This window comes from Camelina sativa, chromosome 2 (assembly GCF_000633955.1).
Source record: "Camelina sativa cultivar DH55 chromosome 2, Cs, whole genome shotgun sequence".
In the NCBI taxonomy this organism is placed as follows: domain Eukaryota; kingdom Viridiplantae; phylum Streptophyta; class Magnoliopsida; order Brassicales; family Brassicaceae; genus Camelina; species Camelina sativa.
Genome location: NC_025686.1, coordinates 890,519 through 900,165, shown reverse-complemented (window position 1 = coordinate 900,165; position 9,647 = coordinate 890,519).

Here is a 9,647-nt window from a genome sequence, read left to right as displayed (position 1 = left end):
GACTGAGTTTAGGGACAAATCACAAAGAAACCTCAGTCTTTGTGACTAAGATTAGAGACAAATCACAAAGAAACCATAGTCTTTGTGACAGAGACTAGGGACAAATCACAAAGAAATCTCAGTCTTTGTGGCTGAGACTAGTGACAAATCACAAAGAAATCTCAGTCTTTGTGGCTGAGACTAGGGACAAATAAGAATGAAATCTCAGTTTTTATGACGGAGTTTAGGGACAAATCACAATGAAATCTCAGTCTTTGTGACCGAGTTTATGGACAAATCACAATGAAATCTCAGTCTTTGTGACTGAGATTAGGGACATATCACAAAAAAATCTCAGTCTTTGTGATTGTGTTTAGGGACAAATCACAATGAAATTCCAGTCTTTGTGACTGAGAGTAGGGACAAATCACAATGAAATCTCAGTCTTTGTGACTGAGATTAAGGACAAATCACAAAGAAATCTCAGTCTGTGTGACTGAGATTAGGGACAAATCAAAAAGAAATCTCAGTCTTTGTGACTGAGAGTAGGGACAAATCACAAAGAAATCTCTGTCTTTGTGACTGAGATTAGGGTCAAATCACAATGAAATCTCAGTCTTTGTGACTGAGATTAGGGACAAATCACAATGAAATCTCAGTCTTTGTGACTGTGATTAGGGACAAATCACAAAGAAATCTCAGTCTTTGTGACTGAGTTTAGGGACAAATCACAAAGAAACCTCAGTCTTTGTGACTAAGATTAGAGACAAATCACAAAGAAACCATAGTCTTTGTGACAGAGACTAGGGACAAATCACAAAGAAATCTCAGTCTTTGTGGCTGAGACTAGTGACAAATCACAAAGAAATCTCAGTCTTTGTGGCTGAGACTAGGGACAAATAAGAATGAAATCTCAGTTTTTATGACGGAGTTTAGGGACAAATCACAATGAAATCTCAGTCTTTGTGACCGAGTTTATGGACAAATCACAATGAAATCTCAGTCTTTGTGACTGAGATTAGGGACATATCACAAAAAAATCTCAGTCTTTGTGATTGTGTTTAGGGACAAATCACAATGAAATCTCAGTCTTTGTGACTGAGATTAGGGACAAATCACAATGTAATCTCAGTCTTTGTGACTGAGATTAGGGACAAATCACAATGTAATCTCAGTCTTTGTGACTGAGATTAGGGACAAATCACAATGTAATCTCAGTCTTTGTGACTGAGATTAGGGACAAATCACAATGTAATCTCAGTCTTTGTGACTGAGATTAGGGACAAATCACAATGTAATCTCAGTCTTTGTGACTGAGATTAGGGACAAATCACAATGTAATCTCAGTCTTTGTGACTGAGATTAGGGACAAATCACAATGTAATCTCAGTCTTTGTGACTGAGATTAGGGACAAATCACAATGTAATCTCAGTCTTTGTGACTGAGATTAGGGACAAATCACAATGTAATCTCAGTCTTTGTGACTGAGATTAGGGACAAATCACAATGTAATCTCAGTCTTTGTGACTGAGATTAGGGACAAATCACAATGTAATCTCAGTCTTTGTGACTGAGATTAGGGACAAATCACAATGTAATCTCAGTCTTTGTGACTGAGATTAGGGACAAATCACAATGTAATCTCAGTCTTTGTGACTGAGATTAGGGACAAATCACAATGTAATCTCAGTCTTTGTGACTGAGATTAGGGACAAATCACAATGTAATCTCAGTCTTTGTGACTGAGATTAGGGACAAATCACAATGTAATCTCAGTCTTTGTGACTGAGATTAGGGACAAATCACAATGTAATCTCAGTCTTTGTGACTGAGATTAGGGACAAATCACAATGTAATCTCAGTCTTTGTGACTGAGATTAGGGACAAATCACAATGTAATCTCAGTCTTTGTGACTGAGATTAGGGACAAATCACAATGTAATCTCAGTCTTTGTGACTGAGATTAGGGACAAATCACAATGTAATCTCAGTCTTTGTGACTGAGATTAGGGACAAATCACAATGTAATCTCAGTCTTTGTGACTGAGATTAGGGACAAATCACAATGTAATCTCAGTCTTTGTGACTGAGATTAGGGACAAATCACAATGTAATCTCAGTCTTTGTGACTGAGATTAGGGACAAATCACAATGTAATCTCAGTCTTTGTGACTGAGATTAGGGACAAATCACAATGTAATCTCAGTCTTTGTGACTGAGATTAGGGACAAATCACAATGTAATCTCAGTCTTTGTGACTGAGATTAGGGACAAATCACAATGTAATCTCAGTCTTTGTGACTGAGATTAGGGACAAATCACAATGTAATCTCAGTCTTTGTGACTGAGATTAGGGACAAATCACAATGTAATCTCAGTCTTTGTGACTGAGATTAGGGACAAATCACAAACAAATCTCAGTCTTTGTGACTGTATTTAGGGACAAATCATGAGAAATCTCAGTCTTTGTGACTAAGATTAGGGACAAATCACAAAGAAATCTCAGTCTTTGTGACTGAGATTAGGGACAAATCACAAACAAATCTCAGTCTTTGTGACTGTATTTAGGGACAAATCATGAGAAATCTCAGTCTTTGTGACTAAGATTAGGGACAAATCACAAAGAAATCTCAGTCTTTGTGACTGTGAGTAGGAACAAATCATAAAGAAATCTCAGTCTTTGTGACTGAGTCTAGGGACATATCACAAAGAAATCTCAGTCTTTGTGACTGAGATTAGGGATAAATCACAAAGAGAAATCTCAGTGTTCGTGACTGAGATTAAGGACAAATCACAAAGAAATCTCAGTCTTTGTAACTGAGTTTAGGGACAAATCACAAAGAAACCTCAGTCTTTGTGACTGAGATTAGGGACAAATCACAAAGAAACCTCAGTCTTTGTGACTGAGACTAGGGACAAATCACAAAGAAATCTCAGTTTTTGTGGCTGAGACTAGGGACAAATCACACTGAAATCTCAGTCTTTGTGGCTGAGACTAGGGACAAATCACAAAGAAATCTCAGTCTTTGTGGCTGAATCACAAAGAAATCTCAGTCTTTGTGGCTGAATCACAAAGAAATCTCAGTCTTTGTGGCTGAATCACAAAGAAATCTCAGTCTTTGTGGCTGAATCACAAAGAAATCTCAGTCTTTGTGGCTGAATCACAAAGAAATCTCAGTCTTTGTGGCTGAATCACAAAGAAATCTCAGTCTTTGTGGCTGAATCACAAAGAAATCTCAGTCTTTGTGGCTGAATCACAAAGAAATCTCAGTCTTTGTGGCTGAATCACAAAGAAATCTCAGTCTTTGTGGCTGAATCACAAAGAAATCTCAGTCTTTGTGGCTGAATCACAAAGAAATCTCAGTCTTTGTGGCTGAATCACAAAGAAATCTCAGTCTTTGTGGCTGAATCACAAAGAAATCTCAGTCTTTGTGGCTGAATCACAAAGAAATCTCAGTCTTTGTGGCTGAATCACAAAGAAATCTCAGTCTTTGTGGCTGAATCACAAAGAAATCTCAGTCTTTGTGGCTGAATCACAAAGAAATCTCAGTCTTTGTGGCTGAATCACAAAGAAATCTCAGTCTTTGTGGCTGAATCACAAAGAAATCTCAGTCTTTGTGGCTGAATCACAAAGAAATCTCAGTCTTTGTGGCTGAATCACAAAGAAATCTCAGTCTTTGTGGCTGAATCACAAAGAAATCTCAGTCTTTGTGGCTGAATCACAAAGAAATCTCAGTCTTTGTGGCTGAATCACAAAGAAATCTCAGTCTTTGTGGCTGAATCACAAAGAAATCTCAGTCTTTGTGGCTGAATCACAAAGAAATCTCAGTCTTTGTGGCTGAATCACAAAGAAATCTCAGTCTTTGTGGCTGAATCACAAAGAAATCTCAGTCTTTGTGGCTGAATCACAAAGAAATCTCAGTCTTTGTGGCTGAATCACAAAGAAATCTCAGTCTTTGTGGCTGAATCACAAAGAAATCTCAGTCTTTGTGGCTGAATCACAAAGAAATCTCAGTCTTTGTGGCTGAATCACAAAGAAATCTCAGTCTTTGTGGCTGAATCACAAAGAAATCTCAGTCTTTGTGGCTGAATCACAAAGAAATCTCAGTCTTTGTGGCTGAATCACAAAGAAATCTCAGTCTTTGTGGCTGAATCACAAAGAAATCTCAGTCTTTGTGGCTGAATCACAAAGAAATCTCAGTCTTTGTGGCTGAATCACAAAGAAATCTCAGTCTTTGTGGCTGAATCACAAAGAAATCTCAGTCTTTGTGGCTGAATCACAAAGAAATCTCAGTCTTTGTGGCTGAATCACAAAGAAATCTCAGTCTTTGTGGCTGAATCACAAAGAAATCTCAGTCTTTGTGGCTGAATCACAAAGAAATCTCAGTCTTTGTGGCTGAATCACAAAGAAATCTCAGTCTTTGTGGCTGAATCACAAAGAAATCTCAGTCTTTGTGGCTGAATCACAAAGAAATCTCAGTCTTTGTGGCTGAATCACAAAGAAATCTCAGTCTTTGTGGCTGAATCACAAAGAAATCTCAGTCTTTGTGGCTGAATCACAAAGAAATCTCAGTCTTTGTGGCTGAATCACAAAGAAATCTCAGTCTTTGTGGCTGAATCACAAAGAAATCTTAGTCTTTGTGACTGAGAGTAGGGACAAATCACAAACATATCTTTGTGACTGAGTTTAGGGACAAATCACAAAGAAACCTCAGTCTTTGTGACTGGGATTAGGGACAAATCACAAAGAAACCTCAGTCTTAGTGACTGAGACTAGGGACAAATCACAAAGAAATCTCAGTCTTTGTGGCTGAGACTAGGGACAAATCACAAAGAAATCTTAGTCTTTGTGACTGAGATTAGGGACAAATCACAAAGAATTCTCAGTCTTTGTGACTGAGACTAGGGACAAATCACAAAGAGACTGAGAGTAGGGACAAATCACAAAGAATTCTCAGTCTTTGTGACTAAGTTTAGGGACAAATCACAATGAAATCTTAGTCTTTGTGACTGAGATTAGGGAAAAATCACAATGAAATCTCAGTCACAATGACTGAGATTAGGGACAAATCACAATGAAATCTCAGTCTTCATGACTGAGATTAGGGACAAATCACAAAGAAATCTCAGTCTTTGTGACTGAGTTTAGGGACAAATCACAAAGAAACCTCAGTCTTTGTGACTGAGATTAGGGACAAATCACAAAGAAACCTCATTCTTTGTGACTGAGACTAGGGACAAATCACAAAGAAAACTCAGTCTTTGTGGCTGAGACTAGATACAAATCACAAAGAAATCTCAATCTTTGTGGCTGAGACTAGGGACAAATAAGAATGAAATCTCAGTTTTTGTGACTGAGTTTAGGGACAAATCACAAAGAAATCTCAGTCTTTGTGACTGAGATTAGGGACAACTCACAAAGAATTCTCAGTCTTTGTGACTGAGACTAGGGACAAATCACAAAGAGACTGAGAGTAGAGACAAATCACAAAGAATTCTCAGTCTTTGTGACTAAGTTTAGGAACAAATCACAATGAAATCTCAGTATTTGTGACTGAGTTTAGGGACAAATCACAATGAAATCTCAATCTTTGTGACTGAGTTTAGGGACAAATAACAATGAAATCTCAGTTTTTGTGACTGAGACTAGGGACAAATCACAATGAAATCTCAGTCTTTGTGACTGAGTTTGGGGACAAAAATCACAATGAAATCTCAGTCTTTGTGACTGTGAGTAGGCACAAATCACAATGAAATCTCAGTCTTTGTGACTGAGTTTAGGGACAAATAACAATGAAATCTCAGTTTTTGTGACTGAGACTAGGGACAAATCACAATGAAATCTCAGTCTTTGTGACTGAGTTTAGGGACAAAAATCACAATGAAATCTCAATCTTTGTGACTGAGAGTAGGGACAAATCATAATGAAATCTCAGTCTTTGTGACTGAGACTAGGGACAAATAACAATGAAATCTCAGTCTCTGTGACTGAGTTTGGGGACAAATCAAAAAGAAATCTCAGTCTTTGTGACTGAGAGTAGGGACAAATCACAAAGAAATCTCTGTCTTTGTGATTGAGATTAGGGTCAAATCACAATGAAATCTCAGTCTTTGTAACTGAGATTAGGGACAAATCACAAACATATCTCAGTCTTTGTGACTGAGTTTAGGGACAAATCACAATGAAATTCCAGTCTTTGTGACCGAGAGTAGGNGGACAAATCACAAAGAAATCTCAGTATTTGTGACTGAGACTAGGGACAAATCACAAAGAGACTGAGATTAGGGACAAATCACAAAGAAATCTCAGTCTTTGTGAGTGAGATTAGGGACAAATCACAATGAAATCTCAGTCTTTGTGACTGAGACTAGGGACAAATCACAAAGAGACTGAGATTAGGGACAAATCACAAAGAAATCTCAGTCTTTGTGACTGAGACTAGGGACAAATCACAAAGAGACTGAGATTAGGGACAAATCACAAAGAAATCTCAGTCTTTGTGACTGAGACTAGGGACAAATCACAAAGAGACTGAGATTAGGGACAAATCACAAAGAAATCTCAGTCTTTGTGACTGAGACTAGGGACAAATCACAAAGAGACTGAGATTAGGGACAAATCACAAAGAAATCTCAGTCTTTGTGACTGAGACTAGGGACAAATCACAAAGAGACTGAGATTAGGGACAAATCACAAAGAAATCTCAGTCTTTGTGACTGAGACTAGGGACAAATCACAAAGAGACTGAGATTAGGGACAAATCACAAAGAAATCTCAGTCTTTGTGACTGAGACTAGGGACAAATCACAAAGAGACTGAGATTAGGGACAAATCACAAAGAAATCTCAGTCTTTGTGACTGAGACTAGGGACAAATCACAAAGAGACTGAGATTAGGGACAAATCACAAAGAAATCTCAGTCTTTGTGACTGAGACTAGGGACAAATCACAAAGAGACTGAGATTAGGGACAAATCACAAAGAAATCTCAGTCTTTGTGACTGAGACTAGGGACAAATCACAAAGAGACTGAGATTAGGGACAAATCACAAAGAAATCTCAGTCTTTGTGACTGAGACTAGGGACAAATCACAAAGAGACTGAGATTAGGGACAAATCACAAAGAAATCTCAGTCTTTGTGACTGAGACTAGGGACAAATCACAAAGAGACTGAGATTAGGGACAAATCACAAAGAAATCTCAGTCTTTGTGACTGAGACTAGGGACAAATCACAAAGAGACTGAGATTAGGGACAAATCACAAAGAAATCTCAGTCTTTGTGACTGAGACTAGGGACAAATCACAAAGAGACTGAGATTAGGGACAAATCACAAAGAAATCTCAGTCTTTGTGACTGAGACTAGGGACAAATCACAAAGAGACTGAGATTAGGGACAAATCACAAAGAAATCTCAGTCTTTGTGACTGAGACTAGGGACAAATCACAAAGAGACTGAGATTAGGGACAAATCACAAAGAAATCTCAGTCTTTGTGACTGAGACTAGGGACAAATCACAAAGAGACTGAGATTAGGGACAAATCACAAAGAAATCTCAGTCTTTGTGACTGAGACTAGGGACAAATCACAAAGAGACTGAGATTAGGGACAAATCACAAAGAAATCTCAGTCTTTGTGACTGAGACTAGGGACAAATCACAAAGAGACTGAGATTAGGGACAAATCACAAAGAAATCTCAGTCTTTGTGAGTGAGATTAGGGACAAATCACAATGAAATCTCAGTCTTTGTGACTGAGTTTAGGGACAAATCACAAGGAAATCGCAGTCTTTGTGACTGAGAGTAGGGACAAATAACAAAGAAATCTCAGTCTTTGTGACTGAGTTTAGGGACAAATCACCAAGAAATCTCAGTCTTTGTGACTGAGACTAGGGACAAATCACAAAGAATTCTTAGTCTTTGTGACTGAGATTAGGGACAAATCACAAAGAATTCTCAGTCTTTGTGACTGAGTTTAGGGACAAATCACAAAGAAATCTCAGTCTTTGTGACTGAGATTAGGGACAAATCACAAAGAAATCTCAGTCTTTGTGACTGAGACTAGGGACAAATCACAAAGAAATCTCAGTCTTTGTGACTGAGATTAGGGACAAATCACAACGAAATCTCAGTTTTTGTTACTGAGTTTAAGGATAAATCACAAAGAAATCTCAGTCTTTGTGACTGAGATTAGGGACAAATCACAAAGAAATCTCAGTCTTTGTGACTGAGATTAGGGACAAATCACAAAGAAATCTCAGTTTTTGTGACTGAGTTTAGGGACAAATCACAAAGAAAACTCAGTCTTTGTGACTGAGACTAGGGACAAATCACAAAGAAATCTCAGTCTTTGTGACTGAGATTAGGGACAAATCACAAAGAAATCTCAGTCTTTGTGACTGAGACTAGGGACAAATCACAAAGAAATCTCAGTCTTTGTGACTGAGATTAGGGACAAATCACAAAGAAATCTCAGTCTTTGTGACTGAGATTAGGGACAAATCACAATGAAATCTCAGTCTTTGTGACTGAGTTTAGGGACAAATCACAATGAAATCTCAATCTTTGTGACTGAGTTTAGGGACAAATCACAAAGAAATCTCAGTCTTTGTGACTGAAAGTAGGGACAAATCACAAAGAAATCTCAGTCTTTGTGACTGAGATTAGGGACAAATCACAAAGAGAAATCTCAGTGTTTGTGACTGAGATTAGGAACAAATCACAAAGAAATCTCAGTCTTTGTGACTGAGAGTAGGGACAAATAACAATGAAATCTCAGTTTTTGTGACTGAGTTTAGGGACAAATCACAAAGAAATCTCAGTCTTTGTGACAGAGAGTAAGGACAAATCACAAAGAAATCTCAGTCTTTTGGACTAAGACTAGGGACAAATCACAAAGAAATCTCAATCTTTGTGACTGAGATTAGGGACAAATCCCAAAGAATTCTCAGTCTTTGTGACTGAGTTTAGGGACATNTTCAAAAGGAACACAATCAAGTTGCTATAGAGTCTAAGGCACGTTTGAAACGTGGTAGACCATTAGGTTCCAAAGATAAGAACCCTCAGAAGTCTAAGAAAGGTGCAAAACAGACCGAGGTTAAGGAAAATGCAGACATGGCCGCGGCAAATTCTAAGGTACCAAATGAGGTTTGGGACGCTGAACCTCAAGATCCTGAAGATGTTGATAATAATGAGATCTCAATCAATTATATCATGTCTGGAATACAGTGGAACCGTAAGAATGTCGACATTGATGATGTATTTGCTTATAAGGTAGCACTTGAAATTAAATGAGGATCATGAACCCACGTCTATGTTAGAGTGCACTCAAAGTAAAGATTGGCTAAAGTGGAAAGAAGCCATTGACGTGGGGTTGAACTCTTTAAAGAAGAGGAATGTGTTTGGTCCGATCTTAAGGACACCATTCGATATAAAACCAGTAGGACATAAGTGGGTCTTTCTAAGGAAGAGAAATGAGAAAAATGAAATCGTGAGATATAAAGCACGGCTTGTAGCACAAGGATTCTCTCAAAGACCAGGAATAGATTATGAGGAGACATACTCCCCTGTGATGGATGCAACGACTTTTAGATATCTAATAAGTCTGGCTATAAGAGAAAAACTGGATTTGCGGTTAATGGATGTTGTAACTGCATACTTGTATGGT